The sequence below is a fragment of the Dipodomys ordii genome, unplaced genomic scaffold, assembly GCF_000151885.1.
Source record: "Dipodomys ordii isolate 6190 unplaced genomic scaffold, Dord_2.0 Scaffold24, whole genome shotgun sequence".
Taxonomy (NCBI): Eukaryota; Metazoa; Chordata; class Mammalia; order Rodentia; family Heteromyidae; genus Dipodomys; species Dipodomys ordii.
This window is the reverse complement of record NW_012267240.1, coordinates 6855233-6872677: the sequence shown is the minus strand read 5'-3', so window position 1 is coordinate 6872677 and position 17445 is coordinate 6855233. Positions and strand designations below refer to the sequence as shown.

The following is a 17445-nucleotide window of genomic DNA, read 5'->3' as shown; positions in this document are numbered from 1 at the left end:
CTTCCTTCCTTCCTTCCTTCCTTCCTTTCTTTCTTTCTTTCTTTCTTTCTTTCTTTCTTTCTTTCTTTCTTTCTTTCTTTCTTTCTTTCTTTCTTTTTCTTTGGTCTGGGGCTTGAACTCTGGGCCTGGGTGCTGTCCCTCAGCTCTTCAGCTCAAGGCTAGCACTCTACCACTTGATCCACAGCACCACTTCCAGTTTTCCGAGTGGTTTATTGGAGATAAGAATCTCACAGACTCTGTCCGGGCTTTGAACCCTGATCTTCAGATCTCAGCCCCCTGAGTAGCTAGGATTACAGGCTTGAGCCACGTGGTCCTGGCTTCTCTTAGACTTTTCTATCCAGGCTGGCTTCAGGCGGAAATCTTCAGATCTCAGCCTCTTGAGAAGTTAGAATTACAGGTGTGAGCTCCTGGCTCCTGGCTAACTCTAATTTTTTTTAATGTCAGATTGATAAGTGCACCTAACAATTGTCTTCTTTTGAGTAAAAAAATTTTCAGAAACTTAAGGTATTCCATACCTAAGAAATTAATTGAAAATATGACCATTCTTTTCTCTTTAATGGCTAGACTGCACAGCAACTTAGTGCAAGTTCTGCTTAAAAATCTAGTAGGCTTACCTCTTACTCCATTGGATCACAGATTCTTAAACAGTACAAAAACAGTACAGTTACTAAATTTAGAAGTATTTACTGAATCAGGAGCTGGTGGCACACACCTATACTCTTAGGTACTGAGGAGGCTGAGAGCTGGAGGAGTCCAGTAGGCAATCCATTTACAGAATAACCAGCAAAAAGCAGGGGTGGAGGCATAGCTCAGTTGGTCCAGTGCCAGTTGAGCAAGTGCAAGGCTCTGAATTCCAACTGCAGTAGTACCACCAAACAATATTTATACTTCTTATTGTACATTCTAAGTCTTCCTGGAATTAAAATATGTGTATCTCTTAGGGGAACAGTCTTCTCAAATAGTTTTAGTGTTGCCTCCCCCGGTACTTTCTTAATTTGTTGTTCTCTCTCTCTCTCTCTCTCTCTCTCTCTCTCTCTCTGTGCTAGTAACAGGCATGCTCTCCTTTGAGTTTTTCCTCATAGCTGGTGCCATAACTCCACTTCTGGGTGTGGGGGGTTCTGTCTGAATGGAGGTTTTGGTTGGAATACAATTGAAGCCTTTGCTGAAATGCTGCTGAGTCTTATTTATTTTCATTGGATTTTTTTTATTTCAAAGGTGTCTTCCATGTTAGATACTGGGTCATACTTTTAGCTCTTTTCAAATCAGATTACAATCTATGGTCCTCATGCAAGTAACTATATTAACTGACAAATGTTTGAATTTTGAACTTCTTAATCTTTTTGAATATATAACTGTCATTTTTGTGTGTGCAGTACTGGGCTTTGAACTAAGGTCCTCATGCTTGGTAGGCAAACACCCTCCCATGCCCCAGTCCTTTAGCTTTAGTTTTTCAGATAGGGTCTCACACTTTGCTTAGGCTATTCTCATACCATAATCCTCTTGTCGCTTAAGAAGCTGCAATTACAGACCTGCGCTACTGCACCTGGTCCCTGTAATTGCCTCTTTAAAAAAATTTTTTTTCCAGTCATGGGACTTGAACACGGGGCCTGGGCAATGTCCCTGATCTCTTTCACTCAAGGCTAGCACTCTACCACTTTGAGCCACAGCATCCCTTCTGGCTTTTCCTGTTTATGTGGTACTGAGGAATTGAACATAGGACTTCATGCATGCTAGGCAAATACCACTAAGCCACATTTCCAGTCCCTGTAATTGCCTCTTATATCTAAATCTAGACAAAGGAATATAGGCTATATTCCTTCACCTTCTGTATTGTAGGTATCCCAGATAGTTAATGGACTCTATATCTCATATGGCATTGTCAGTCTCTGAGTTCATATTTCTAGCGTTATTCTGTTGCCCGGGTATTACTAGGATAGCTGATCAGAGGCCCCTTCATACATATTCCTGCTGAAAACATTACATTAGAATAAGTCACATCTTTGACTACTCTGTTTTGTGTTCCTAGCATCACTCTATACTACTTGTGTAACCTTGGGCCAATTAATTGTCCAGACCCTCTATTTCCTGAGATAAGGTAGTATTGCCTACCTCATAGACTAGTGTGAGAATACAATGACTTCATGCATCTCTTGTACCTCCAATAGTGCCTTTCTTGCCCTCGGTACTCACCAAACTCACCTTTTCATACACATGCCTCATTTCAGAAATCAAAACAGTCTTTGCACAGTGAAATACTAAGTCACACAGATATAAAGAGAAAAGGTTTGGGGCTGGGATGTTGCTCAGCGGCAAAGTGCTTGCTTAGCAAGTGCAACATCCTGGGTTCAATCCCCAGTACCAAAAAAGAAAAGACAAAAGAATACAGTTAAAAAGAAAAAAAAAGAGAGAAAAGGTTTGAGTTTATGGTTTTAGAGTCCATGATGTGGCAGAGCTGTTGTTTGTAAACCTCCAGTGAGACACTAGGTGGCAATGGTAAGAGTCTGCAGAAGCAAAAGAGAATTGGAAAGTCTAATCTCACTGTCCTCTTCAAGAGCATGACCCAAAGACCTCTGCTGCCTACACACTCCATCATTTCCCTCTATTGCCACCCGGGGGACTAAATCTTTCACATATGTGGACCTTAAGAGACACTTGAGGTCTTGACAGTTGGGACTTAAAACAAAAATCATTCTAGGTCTGGGGAGAGATAACTTAGTGGTAAAGCACTTGCCTAGTATTTATGAAGCCCTGGGTTCTACCACAGCATCATGAAAAGTAGACAGATGGAAAAACATAATCAGCTCATTCAGGTATATGGATTTTGTAGACTTCTCAGGTGGATCATTATCTTCCCTGGGAACTCTATTAAATTAATAAGGTCAGTGAATCAGATAGCTTTGCTAAGAGTTAATATTTCTTTATTATCTCCTTTTTCACTTATTAAAATAAATCTTTATTAGCCAGGCACTGGTGGTTTGCAACTGTGATCCTAGCTACTAAGGAGGCTGAGAACTACTAAGGAGGTGGATAGAGTCAGCTGTGATGTGGAAGCAGCACAGAGTGTTTGGTGCTCCAAGCTGGGGAAATCTGAAACGCATTGTCTTCAGAACACTAGTTCAAATGCTATGCTAACTGCCCAGGAAATGAGATTGATTTTTTTTTAAAGGAGCTTTCTCTTTCTTACATGAACCTGTTAACCTTTGACCCTGCAGAGGAAAACTTCAGTGGTCTAAATCTTTAGCCAGGGAAGATTTGATGGGAGAGAGTAAAGAAAGAACCGGTGAATGATTGGGACTATCTTCTGTAAATGTAGACACTGGGCAGCAGGGGGCAGCATGAAGGCACTGAAGAATGTGTTTCTGTAACATTTCTTGACAAGGAGTTCTTATTTATTAGATGGTCTATATTAAGAACTTAGGTCCCTCCTCCAAATGAGTAGAAATCAATAGATAAAAGAAGAAAAACAATAGCTGCACTTAAGGCCATTGTTATTTGAGAGGATGGAAACAATTGTCTATGCTGTTACTTTCTTTCAAAATGCTCAGTTTGAAACAAATGTATAAACTTCACTTGAAAGAAAGCACCTTTGTTTTTTTTTTAGCATACTTATTCTGCGATATTATACTTATTCTGTGTTTAAAAAAAGTAATGAATAAGGTAGAAACTTTTAAAATAAACACTTAAAAATAAAATTGTAATTAAATAATCAGTTGAAATTTTAATACATATTTTATTTTACATATCAAATAGATGGTGATTTTTGGTTTAGGTGGTTATGAAATTTTGGGACTTTAATAAAATCTTTTATAATATCTAGATCTAGAATTACCTATACTACATTTAATCAGCTTTTTCTGGTGAAATTCACTTTGCACTAACCTTTTTAAATGTTTGAATGATTAGTGATGTTAAGAGTAAGAAAATGGAAGTTTCCACCTACATCTCTACATCTCTTCTTAAGTTCTGGAATTTGCCATTTCAAAAGCCGCATTAAACCCAGTTGAAATCTCTGTCTCTGCCTCTCCCTCTCTCCTTATTCTCTATTCAGCTTATTAAACATTTCTGTATCTCATGCTTTTCACTTTAAATGGACAAATCAGATGAATTGAAACCTGGAACAATAAGTAAATAAATAAGTTTTGTTTTTTGTTTTTTGTTTTTGTTTTTGGTTGTGGGGCACTGTTCCTGAGCTTTTTTGCCCAAGGCTAGCATTCTACCACTTTGAACCACAGCACCACGTCTGGTTTTCTGGTTAATTAGAGAAAAGAATCTCATGGACTTTCCTGCCCAGGCTGGCTTTGAACTGTGATCCTCAGATCTCAGCCTCCTGAGTAGCTATGACTATAGGCTTGAGCCACCAGCACCTGGCTTGAGTAAGCTTTTGGCTTAAGCTATGTAAGTTGAAAATTAGTTCCCATTGATATGTCACAAAATAATTGAAGGCAAATCGCTTAATAAATTTATGAAATATTACCTTTGTATTTTATGTCAATTAATAAATTTGTAATTGTGGGAGTATAAGGATATCAGATTATGCCTTTCAAACTAGGGCATAAAAAAGGATGTTACCCTGTTTGTATTTTTTTTGTTGTTGTTGGTGGTCATGGGGTCTGAACCCTGGGCCTGGGCACTGTCCCTCAGCTCTTCAGTTCAAGGCTAGTACTCTACCACTTGAGCCACAGCACCATTTCCAGGTTTTTCTGCTTATGTGGTGCTGAGGAATTGAACCCAGGGCCTCATGCACGCAAGGCAAGCACTCTACCACTGAGCCACCTTCCCAGCTCCCCCCTTCCCCCCAATTTGCATTTATAGGAACTAAATTCATTAAGGGCAACACATATTTTTCCCTCACTATTTCCAATGATTCATAACACAATGTTTGCACAGAAGTGAGGTTCAATAAACAAAACAAGGTTAGGAAAACTTAGTCAAGTGTGTGAAACTTGATATTTGCAATATAGACTTAAGTGAATTCATTATATGTCCATCAGACTTCAAATTGCTAAAGTGTTCCTGTTGTTGTTTGGTGCCTAAAAAAATACTATTATATGAATTCTTTTCTAAATTTATTATGAGTAAATCCCTTATGCTTTTCTAGGGAGAATACCAGACTAATTGCAGACCTTTTATTTCTAGTCACTTGTTTTGATCATTTTGGCTTCAGTTTTTATTCTGAAATTTGGCATCTTTCTTTTCCTATTGTGCTCTATTATGTTGCAATTTTCACAATCTATTTGCAAGCTACAGAAATTCCTTAAGTCACATTTGATCCATTTATGGCAAAGCTACTTCTTTATTGTCTTTGTGTTGGGTGGTAGGAGCAAGTAGTTAACACAGAAGAACACTGGGCTTTAATCCTTTCAACAACAACAGAAACTCACAACCCTATCCCCCAAAGCTTTATGGAAGAATATGTGTGTGTGGGTGCATGTATGTGCATTCATATTTTTGTGAATAGGTGAAATGATGTTTTTAAAATATCTTTTCCACATCCTTTTTGAAATTTAGATCACTCATTGTTTCATTGACATGGTCCATCTACACCACAATTGCCTTAATCAAGATCACCTTCTGCACTTCTCCCTCAGCTTACTTCTCCCTTCCCAACCTGACCTCAACAGGCTTCCTCATTGCAATCTCACACACATGCATAAAGCACTCCTTCATCCTCTCCTCTCCCACTGGTACTCAACCTGAGACAAGGTCCTGTTTGACATTTCTATCATTTATTATTATTTTCTTAAACTATACATTATTAAAAGAGGTTTCATTATGTTATTTCTTTTTTCTTTTTAAATAATTTCATTTTTTTAATGTACATATGGTACCAAGGAATCAAACTCAGGGCCTCATACATGCTAGGCAAGTACTCTACCACTCAGCCATACTCCTGCCCACTATGGTATTCATATGTATTCATAGTGCTGTTTTGAATCAGAAGGATCTCTCACCACTCTTACTTTCCCCTACCCCCTCCATTATTCAACAACTTTTAATGAGATTAGCTTTGCCATCTTCATTTATAGATGCAACAACATAGTTCAGTATTGTTTACCTTCTAGCATTCTCTTTTCTTCCTTATCCCCTCAAATAGTCCCACAATTGTAAGCATTTTATATGTATATATTCTTTTAGGTCTAGCATCATATGAAAGAAAATATTCAACCTTTGAAGAGGTTTGAAAAAGTATTTAAGGAGGGATACTTGCTGGGGTTGTAGCTTATTAATAGAACATGTTTAGCATGCATAAGGCCCTGCGGTCTATCAAGAGAGAGAACAAGAGGACATTTTTCTTTATTCATATCATTTCATTGTTTTGAAGGTTTGGGTTTTTAGTGGTTGTGGGTTTTTTTTGTTGTTGTTTGTTTGTTTCAAGGAAAAGACTGAACAGCTACTGTCAACTACCGTCAATCCAGAGACAACTGACTTTCTACCTCACACTCAGAACTACTACTTCGTCTTTGTTGTTTTTGTTTTCTGTTTTATTTTGTCTGGTACTAGAGCTTGAACCATGGGGCCTTAAACTCTAGCTCAGCTTTTTCACTAATAGCTGCTGCTCTACTAGTTGAGGCACACATTTTAGTTCTGGCACTCTTTTTCTGATTAATTAGAAGTAAGGGTTTCTCAGAGGCTCCAACCAAGATCCTCATCTCAGCCTTCTGAGTTGTGAAGATAATAGGCACAAGCCACTTGTGCCAATTTACTGATAGTTTTAAAATTCAGAGAATTATGTGGACATGACATATGATGCATGCTTGTAATCTAAGCAATCACAAGACAGAGGCAGGAGGGTCATGAATTTTAGGGCAGCTTTGGGCTATATAACAAGACCCACCCTCCTGTCCTCCCCTCACTCCCTCCCTTCGGAAAAAAAAATCCAAAAAACAAATGGAAATAAGAAAACAAAGGGGAAGCTTAGTGAGCAGAACATAAAATCAGGGATTATTACTTTGTTGTTGTTTTTCTAAATTGGTAATAATAGCGAAGATACTTCATCAAAAATTTTTATTATTAAAAGTTACAATACTGGTAAATTTATCACAAAGATCAAGTTGTCACAGGTTTCCTGAACTTTACATTATAGTAGACTTTCACTAAAGTACATTGAAGAAATATGGCAAGATAAATTAAGAGGTATAGAAATAAAGATTATTTTTAAAATAAGTAAAATGATGCTGGGTGCTTGGGAGCACATGCTTGTAATCCTAGCTACGCAAGAGGCTGAGATCCAAAGATGGCAGTTCAAAGCCAGCCCAGGCAGAAAAGTCCCCATGAGATTCTTATCTCCAGTAAACTACTCAAAAAGCCAGAAGTGGCACTGTGGCTCAAGTGGTAGAGCATTAGCCTTGGCTGGCAAGAGAGAGAGAGGGAGGGGGAAGAGAGAGTCAAATGAGTGATAGATCTCATCTTAAAGATTTCCTATGTAAGGAAATGTGCAGAGGGCTGCACATATTGTATCAATCCAGTTTTCTGTGATTACTGCTTATACTGGGAAAATGATAGGTTTTATATTCCACTGTGTTATTTGGTGAGGGATGTTGTGGCCTTTCCAATTGCTATGGTAAAATTATTTTTTTTTAAAAAGTAAGTGTGTGTGTGTGTGTGTGTGTGTGTGTGTATGAAAGATAGAGTGGCATAAAGAGAGAGAAAGGAGAGAGATAATGGGAATTGAACCTAGAGTCTTACCATTCAAGCGATACCCTCAGCCCTACTATGGTAAATTTTAACTAATCTATTCTCCCTTCTATATGGCACTTGGGAAATTTCAAAGATTTGTCACCATATTATCTTTCCTGTTTTTATTTTGTCAGTTGTGGGGCATGAACTCAGGGCCTGGTTGATATCCCTGAGCTTTTTGCTCAAGTCTAGTGCTCTACTAAATTGAGTCACAGTGCCACTTCTGGTTTTCTGGTGGTTAATTGGAGATCACAGACTTTCCTGCCCAGGCTGGCTTTGAACTGCAATCCTTAGATCCTCCTAAGTAGCTAGGATTACAGGCCTGAGGCACTAGTGCCCAGTTCACCATACTATTTTATTTGTTGTTCATAATGGCCTAACAGAACAAGTATTCTTTAGATTTTGCATGTGAGACACTTAAAGCCCCCCAATTCAGTAATTTCTATAGGATCATTGTGTTAGCTTTGTGTCACTGTGATAAAATGCCTGACAAAATCAACTCAGAGCAGGAAAGGTATTTTGTTTTTCTTTCTTATAGTTTCACAGGTTTCAGTCCATGGTCCCTTGGCTTCATTGTTCCTGGTGGTGAGGCAGAGCATCACAGAAGAGAACAAGTAATGGAGGAAAGCAGAGTAAGCGAGAATGAAAATAACAGTGAGACAGACAGGCAAGGACAGGTCTTAGAGTACATGGCCCTTTGAAGTGGATCAGAAGGATGGGATGGAGACCAGTGGGCTGGAACCATATCTCCTCATGGCAGCTGGGAAATAGAGAGCTCACTTATATGACATAGCCCTTCCTTCAGACTCTTTAAGCTGCCAATCAAAATAGATTCACCCTTGATGTCTGAACCTTTAAGATCCAATCACCTCCCAACAACCCTTACCTCTATTACTCCATTGAGAACCTAGTCCTTCAGTACAGGAACTTTGGGGGAGAGGGGAATATTGAAGATTCAAACCATAATAGTCATACTTGTGGTAGATACTAGATTAGGATCTAGGTCTTTAAAGATGGAAGCCCTTGTTCCTTGTAGTGTTTCAGACTGTTATCTCAGGACTCTGTGTGGCTACTTTTAATGCAAATTGCTACTTCTCATTTGACTGATTTTATTCAAAGCACTCACCCTGAGGCAAACAATAGCAACTTGTGCCCAGAGGCCTTCATCCCCTATGGAGCTTGCTTGACCAGATTTGAAGATTGACCAGTCACTGGACAACCATTTGGTTGGTGATGAATCACCTGGCAATGAAACATAAAGAGCAGTGGGGCTCCTTGTAGGTGTAGCCACATAAAAGATGCCAAACTACTGAGTGGAAACCAATCAAATCAAATCAAAACAAAAGAACAGGATGGTAAACCATCTTATAAGTTAGTTTTATAGAATATTTTATAGTACATTGATTTCATGTAAGCATTTGTTTCCTTACCTAAGAATTTTGAAGCTTTTTCACAAATACTTTGTGAATAATAATAATAATAATAAGGTCAAGGATGCTGTAACACAAGGTGGAACACTTGCCTAGCATGCACAATGTCTTAGGTTCTCTCCCCAATACTGCAAGGAAAAACACAAAAGCTCAGAAAAGTAAAATGATGTATTACAAAAAGTAGTCTTCGCTGGGCACCAGTGGCTCACACCTGTAATCCTAGCTACTCAAGAGGCTGAGATCTGAGGACTGCAGTTTAAAACTATCCCACGCAGGGAAGTCTACGAGTCTCTTATCTCCAATGAACTACCAAAAAAAACTGCAAGTGGAGCTGTGGCTCAAATAGTACAGTACTAGCCTTGAGCAAAGAAGCTCAGGGACAGTGCTCAGGCCCTGAGTTCAAGCCCCAGGTCCATCACACAGTAGAGTCCTTTTAAAATATCCTTTTCTAAATAGTCATTTATTAAGCATAACTTTTGCTTTGAAGTACAGGCTTTGCTTGTTAGATTGTTTCATTTAATTTATGTAACAATATAATTACTACATTGTGTTAGGATTCTTGCCTTATGGATACAAAGAACTATAGTTTTGAGAGTTTAATTTAGAGTAAGCATTTCTGAATTGAAGTTCTAGATGTTCCTTTAATAGAGAAATTTGAGGGATGAAATGCTACTGAATATTAATTTTATTTAGATAATTACTTAGTGCTGTTACTGGGGCTTGAACTTAGGATCTGAGTATTAAATTTTTAGCTTTTTCATGTAAGGCTAGCACTCTACTACTTGAGTGACAGCTCTGCTTCCAGTTTGTTGCTGGTAATTAGAGATAATAATCTCATGGACTTTCCTTTCCATGCTGTCTTCAAAACTGGATCCTCAGATCTGAACCTTCTGAATAGCTAGGATTTACAGATGTGAGCCACTGGTGTCCACCATTAATTGATTTTAGTTGTTGTTTTTGTTGTTGTGTGGAGCTTGAACTCTGGGCCTGGGACCTGTCACTGAGCTCTTCAGCTCAAGGTGAGTCTCTACCACTTGAGCCACAGTGCCATTTCTGGTTTTCTGGTATTTAGTTGGAGATAAGAGTCTCATGGACTTTCCTGCCTGGATTAGCTTTGAGCCACGATCCTTAGATCTCAGGCTCCTGAGTAGCTAGGATTACAGGAGTGTGCCATTGGTATTAATTGAGTTTCAAACACTAAGTCCATTGCCAAAATATAACAACCTTCACAATTCTAGTGCTTGTCAGAATTCTTTGCAGTTATTTTACATGTCTTATTTCACATTCTTTTTTTTTAAAGTGGGGTTAAAACTCCTCATTAATGGTAGTAAAGATAAAAGTAAGATTTTTTCTAAGTTTTTAATTGGACTCTAGATAATTATGTGGAAAAATTTTCTACTTCCTTGTTACCTTGAGTAAAATTTCCCAAAGTGTGCTCTTACAGAACAAAAGGTAATAACTACTGGTGCATAAAAAGGCATTCTATGCTCAGATAATTTTGAAAGGTGCTGTGTAAATGGGTTTCTTTTCTGTGAGACTTTTCTGATCCTAAACTTCTCTTAAAAGAGAGAGTATATTTCCTCCCCAACTTACTAGTTTTATTTACTGACTTATTCATTTTTGCAGTGCTGAGGATAGAATTTAGTACCTTGCATATGCTAGATCAGCACCCTATAAACCTCCCAGCTTTATATGTAATTCTTTACATCACTCTTAAGTCAGAACATCTGAGATTTGTACCTTAGCAGCTATGTGAATGTCTGGGAAGAAATATTCATACTGAAGAAGTAGGTTTTTTTCTCCAGCTACTCAGATGGTAATATTTAATATTGTCAATCCTTATGTAGATGTGGAACAGCAGATACATTTGACTGTGACTTAATGCATAAAATTTTAAATCCAATTTTTAATCTTAAATGTTATACTAAAACTAAATATATTCTGTTTTGTTCTGGTACCAAGCCCAGTTCTTCAGGCTTTAGCTTGGCTTTTTCACTCAAGGCTGTTGTTCTATCACTTGAATCACACCTCTACTTCTGGCTTCTTGCTGGCTAACTGGAGATATATGTATTGGGAATTTGTCTGCCTAGGCTGACTTTGAACCTCAACCTCAATCCTCACATCTCAGCCTCCTGAGTAGCTAGGATTATAGGCATGAGCCATCATTGTCTGGCCACATTTTTTTTTTTTTTTTGTCAGTTGTGGGGCTTGAACTCTGGGCCTGTGTACTGTCCCTCATCTCTTCAGGTCAAGGCAAGCACTTTACCACATGACCCACAACGCCACTTCCAGCCTTTTCTGCTTATGTGGTGCTAAGGAATTGAACCCAGGGCTTCATGCATGCAAGGCAAGTACTCTACCACTTGAGCCCACAGCGCCACTTCTGGTTCTCTGGTGGTTTATTGGAGATAAGAGTCTCACAGACTTTCCTGCCCCAGCTGGCTTTAAACTGTGATCCTCAGATCTCAGACTCCTGAGTAACTAGGATTACAAGTGTGAGCTACTGGTGCCCAGCTCACATGTGTTGTTTATAAAGAACAAAAAGTCAGTGTGCATTAAAGATAATGATTATAGGGCACCCATAGAATAAATATCCTTGTTTTAAAAAAATACTCTTAGGTTGGGCATGGTAGCTTATGCCTGTAATCCTATGACTTGGGAAGATGAGGCAGGAAGATTGTGAGTTTGAGGTCAGCCTGAACAGTGAGACCCTATCTAAAAAAATTCTCTGGGGGCTGGGAAGATGGCTCAGTGGTAGAGTGCATGTCTTGCATGCATGAGGCCCTGGGTTTGATTCCTCGGCACCACATAAACAGAAAAAGACAGAAGTGGGCACTGTGACTCAAGCTCTTGAGCTAAAGGGCTGAGGGACAGTGCCCAGGCCCAGAGTTTAAGCCCCATGATCAACAAAAAACAAAACAAAACAAAATTAATTATATGGGAACACATTCAAATTATATTGAGAAATAAAGACCAGCAAACAGAATACATAGTGTTATCCTACTATTATAGGAAAAAACAAACAAATGAAAAAGCAAAAACAAAAATTAAGAAAGCAAGCCAGAAACGATTGTGGAAACACCAAAATGTTAACCTTGTTTTGAATAAATGAAGCCAATACATCCAAGCATATGTACTACCACATTTTTACCTGTCTTGGTTTTTGGTTTATGAATATCATATTTAGGAAACTTAGATCTTAAGAAATCTTAAGGTCTGGGGGCTGGGAAGGTGGCTCAGTGGTAGAGCGCTTGCCTTGCATGCCTGAGGCCCTGGGTTCGATTCCTCAGCACCACATAAGCAAAAAGAAAAAAGCCGGAAGTGGTGCTGTGGCTCAAGTGGTAGAGCGCTAGCCTTGAGCTGACGAGCTGAGGGACAGAGTTCAGGCCCCACGAACGGACTCCCCCCCCCCCCCAAAAAAAAAAGAAATCTTAAGGTCTGGATGTAGCTTATACCTATATGGAGCTGGCTGGCCATTGGTGTCTCAGCTTCTGCAGCTTTCAAGATGGAAGGTATGTTTTACCCTTTCCACCTCCAGGATGCTGGAATGCATTTAATGGGGAAAAAAAAAGGTATAGATGAGGATAGTTACTCTGTGCCCCTGGCTGAGTCCTGAAGTAAATGGATACTTAGCTTCAAGGTGGCCTTACTCTCCTGTCCAAATAACTTTAAGAAAAAATGGTTACAGAAGAGTATTGGGAAATCACTTTCAATTTTTACCTGGTTTTGGCCTGTCAGATACATGCTTTAGGTACACACAATCAGTAACCTTCCCTCCAGTTTACCCCTTCCCTCCAAGATCTATTTTTGGTACACAGCATCCTATAGAAATCATTCTTGCTTTGGTCTCCAGTGATCTTATTTATTTATTTCTAGGGCTTGAACTCAGGGCTTGAGTGTTGACCCTGAGATTATTTTGTTCAAGGGTAGTGCTCTACTTACTTGAGCCACAGGGCCACTTCCAGCTCTTTGGTGGTTAGTTGGAAATAAAAGTTTCATATATTTTCCTGTCCAGGCTGGCTTGAAACCAGATCCTCAGATCTCAGCCTCCTGAATAGCTAGTATTACAGGTATAAACTACCCAGCTTGGCAATCTCATTCTTTTTGACTCTCCTTGTTGATCTCCTTAAAATCCAGCTTCGATTGTCTTGTCTCTTGGCTTCTCTAGTCTTCTAGTCTTTTCCTGGCTCTTCTGTCTCCTGGAAGATGGTGTTCCCCAAGGCTACGTACCCGACTCCTCTCACTCTGTGAATCATTTTTCACACTTCTAATCTTACTCGATGGGTCTGAAATCAACACTTTCTCCTTCTGGGAGGAGGGACTCAAATCAGGGTGCCTATCCAAACAAATGACATTGTTACTTAAAGGATCAATGAAAATAATTAGTGCAAAAGGAAACCGTTTATTAAAGGTCAAAGGACATTTTATTTCAGTTACATTTAAAGGAAATATTTTATTTCCCTAAAGTTCCAAGGAAACATTTTGTTGTACTAAAGTTTACATATACAAAGATAAGAAAGACAACTGTTTCCAAATTTCAGAAACGAGATACAATTTTATTTTCTCAATGGCAATGATAGCAGTTCAGCATAATCTCCTTGTTGAATGCCCTCATCTCTATTTTCTTTTGTCCATCAGCCTGAAACTTGACTTAATCCTTGCAACATGTTTCCACATGAGCAGATTTCCAATGACCCTTGCATTTCACTCCTTTACCTATCTTTACCCTTTATGCCATATTAAAATGTATGTAAAGCAATACGTAAAGTTGTAGGTTCTGTCTACTCAAGATTTTGAGGTACTTACAGGTTGTTCCCTGAACGTCTGTGTCTGTCTCTGTCTTCCTCTCTTTTCCCTCCTTCCCTCTCTTGTCTCTTTCTGCCCCTCAGAACCTTGCGCTAGCATCTGAGCTATCCACAGTAGTCAGAAAGTGCCAGTTGGTGGGTTGAATAAGTTAACAGTGATTTGACATAACTTTATTTACATGAATATTAACACATACTTTTTCAACATATGTTTTAATTCTTTTCTAAAATGGGATATTTATTCTTCTGGCAAATTAAATGTTAGGATGTATGACTTGGAAAAGGCAAATACTATCAATTAGTTTAAATATATGTATATATTTAATTCTTATGTGTTTTTTCCCACTTTTTAAGGATGGGCTTTTATTATTCTGGTAAATTGTTAGATGTAGAACAACATCTATTGAGTTTTCACTGTGGGCACAGATCATTCTTCATGCTTTCGTGAATTGTTCTGTTTAATTGCTCAAAAATAAGATTTTAGGAACTTGAGGGTAGGCAGTCTGGAGCTAGCCAAGAGAGTGAAAAGGAAAGAACACACAAAAACCTTGAGGCAGGGAAGACATATATTTGGAAGCTGATGAAACTCACTAAGAATTTGTCTTAAGCAGTGGTAGAAATGATATAGGGCCCAAGGCCTTGATCACCATACTAAAACTGAACGTGGCTTTCCTAATGGGTAAAATTGACAGTGGTTATAAATATATGACTTGGGGAAGAAAGAAACAGAATGGAAGTAAGGTTTTAGGCACAGTTATTTGGTGACAAGCATTAGAAAGCCCTGCTAAAGATACAGTTGGATTGTGTTCTTCATATTCAGCCAAAGGTCACACGATGATACTGGAAGTGATCATTAAAACATAGGTCTCTGTACTTTCTATTCCTACTCTGTCCACTCAGATTCTTGCCAGTTTTGTTTCATAACTGGATTGTTGTGGGAGCCTCCTACTGAATTCTGGCCAAACAGATCACCTCATTCTTATTTACACCAGGCAGTTCCTCTTTCCTCCATTTGTTTTGTCATCTTTCAGAACCAAGTCCTATATTGCCTTCTTCTTGATGTCTGCTTAACCCAAGGGGAATTGAGTGCTTCATCTTTATTTTCTTGAATTGAGTTTATGCTGCCAGGGCTGGCCTCAAGCGCACCACCCTCCTCCCTCAGCCTCCCAAGTGCTGGGATCTCAGGTATAGGACAGTGTGGTTGGCCCTGACTACCCTCCTGGAACAGTCACAGCGCTGCATTTCACTGTACTGCCTTGTCATTTGGTTAACTGGCCATCCATTTACCAGTACTTAGCAAGCGCTGCATTTCACTGTACTGCCTTGTCATTTGGTTAACTGGCCATCCATTTACCAGTACTTAGCACTATCCCCTACAGTGGCAACAGGGTATTACTTATTATTTTGTACTTAATTTATGACAGGAACTGAAACTATTCTAAATGCTTCAAATCCTTTCCCAAACATGTGTTTCCTTTTGAGGAAAAGTTAGCATACTCAGCATTACACTAGTATATGTTTTGCCGCTCCAGGAACTTCAAGTCACATTTGTTGGGAATACTTTTCTTTTTTAAGGGGGAACTTTAAGGTGGGAATAGAAAAGCACGTTAAAGACAGTGCAAGGTTAGCCCTGTTTTCAAGGAACTATTGGGTAGGTGGAAAGAAGCGGAGGATCATGGAATCTGAGTAAGCTTTGCTGTACTCCTGCTCCTTAGGATGAGGAAAAGTGAAGTGAGCATGGGAAGGTGTTGGGTTCAGCCTTTGGGTCCAGACATCCAAGAAGAACCCGAGAGTTAGAAATTCAGGACACTGAGGAGCTGGATAGACAACTAATGAGGAAACAGGTATCTCAGCTGGCAAATTATCTGCAAAAATACATGTTATGTTTGTAAGCATATCCTTCAACTTGCCCTATAGGAATGATTTCAGAATTTCCAAAGGGGACAAGGAATTCATTAGTATAATGCCTATCATTACTAATATGTGGAAAATAAGGGTTTAAAGACCGTTCTTGTACGAGTTATGACTCAGGACTGTATGCTGTTCTGTAAAATCTTGAGTTCTTCAAACACATATTCAACTACTAGGAGTTTTTAGGAATCTAATATTGTAGGCTGGAGAGGACTACTACAGTAATGTGCAGCCAGTATTTTCAGAGCTGTTAAACCTAGCTAAATAGGTGTCATATTCCATGGTACAGTTGGCAATGCTTAAGGATCCCAGAATGTGACATACCCTCTCAGGGCTGAGTGGCACATGCCACTGCTCTTGATAAGATGCCTTTCTTCATTTTTGTTTTTGCACTTAACCCATACTTATCTTACCCCGTTTTTACTGAGATACCATTTTGTCCCAGATTCCTTCCCCAAATACTTCATTAGGGCCAGTGCCCTGGGTTGGAAAGCCACTCCTGCCTATTCCCACAATAGCATGTGTTTTCATCCTAACCCTCATCAGAAGGACAGGGCCATTCACAGATCCTTCCCTTTGGGGAAGCTCAGGTGGAGTTCTGTGAGTTGTAGAGCAATCAGCAGCATACTTGGAAAGGCATCTCTCTAGCCACTGAATGAATGCATGGTGGGCATGTTAGAAAGATGGGTGAAAAAGCCCACCTGCCTCACACAAGTTGAGCTGTACTGGAGTTTACTCTTCCGTGTCTTCTCCCCACCTGGTGGAATGTCGAGAACAGGGAAGAGTTCCCTATAATTAATGGTGTATAGAAACCAACCAGGAAGATAGCCCGTTTGCCAATGTGCCCTAAGCTAATAACAGTTCCTAGCAAACCCACTACTTAAGAATAGTGATTATTACCATAACTGTGCAGCCCCCAGGGAGAAAAGCACATTTATCAAACATGTTTGTTTTTTTAAGTATTTTTTTTTAAACTTGGTGAACGACTGAAAATTTGCTGCGGACCCTAATCTACCCACCCCACCCATTGTCCCATTTTTAAAATAATTCACTGGAAAGTGACGTCTTGATCTCCGTTTGCACAGGTAGCGCACCCGAAATGCTAGCTCTCGGCGGTATCCGTCTAAAAGCTGGTAATGTGCCTTTTGATTTCCTCTTCCGTCTCGTGTGTGGCGGGAAGGTGACTGGGATTGCTATGATTCGGTTTCATAAACAGGTTCAGAGAATAAAGTAAGAAGAAGAGTCAGTGAACCCTTCCTTGGTTCTGGTGAAGCTCTCAGAAAATCCTGATCTGGCTGCACCGCACCGGCTCGAGAAGGTTTAGAGGTTTCTCCCGGAGGTTACAATGTATGACAACTCTTAACTCTCAGCTACCCAGACCAGCAGATCCAGGCCCTCTTAGCTGAACACCACTTCTTCCCCAACCCAGTCCGCCCTTAGTGGGGAAACTGAGGAGCGATGCAGTTCTGGTGGGCAGTAAACAAAAGAGAATCGCCGGCTTAAAAACTTTGTCCGGAGTTCACTTTTTCTTTAGCTCCTCATCCGTTTGCCCTTTTCCGCTTCCATGGCCGCGGGCACTGCGTCCTGCATCCTCCCCGGGCACCCCGCGGGCTGGAGGTGCG

The 17445-nt window shown here is 39.6% G+C and overlaps 1 protein-coding gene across 2 annotated transcripts in view; it reads left to right on the top strand.

Moving 5' to 3' along the window:
* The window catches only part of Epc1 (enhancer of polycomb homolog 1 (Drosophila)), a 96765-nt gene that overhangs the window by 11666 nt on the left and 67654 nt on the right, over positions 1 to 17445 (top strand). The window lies entirely within an intron of this gene.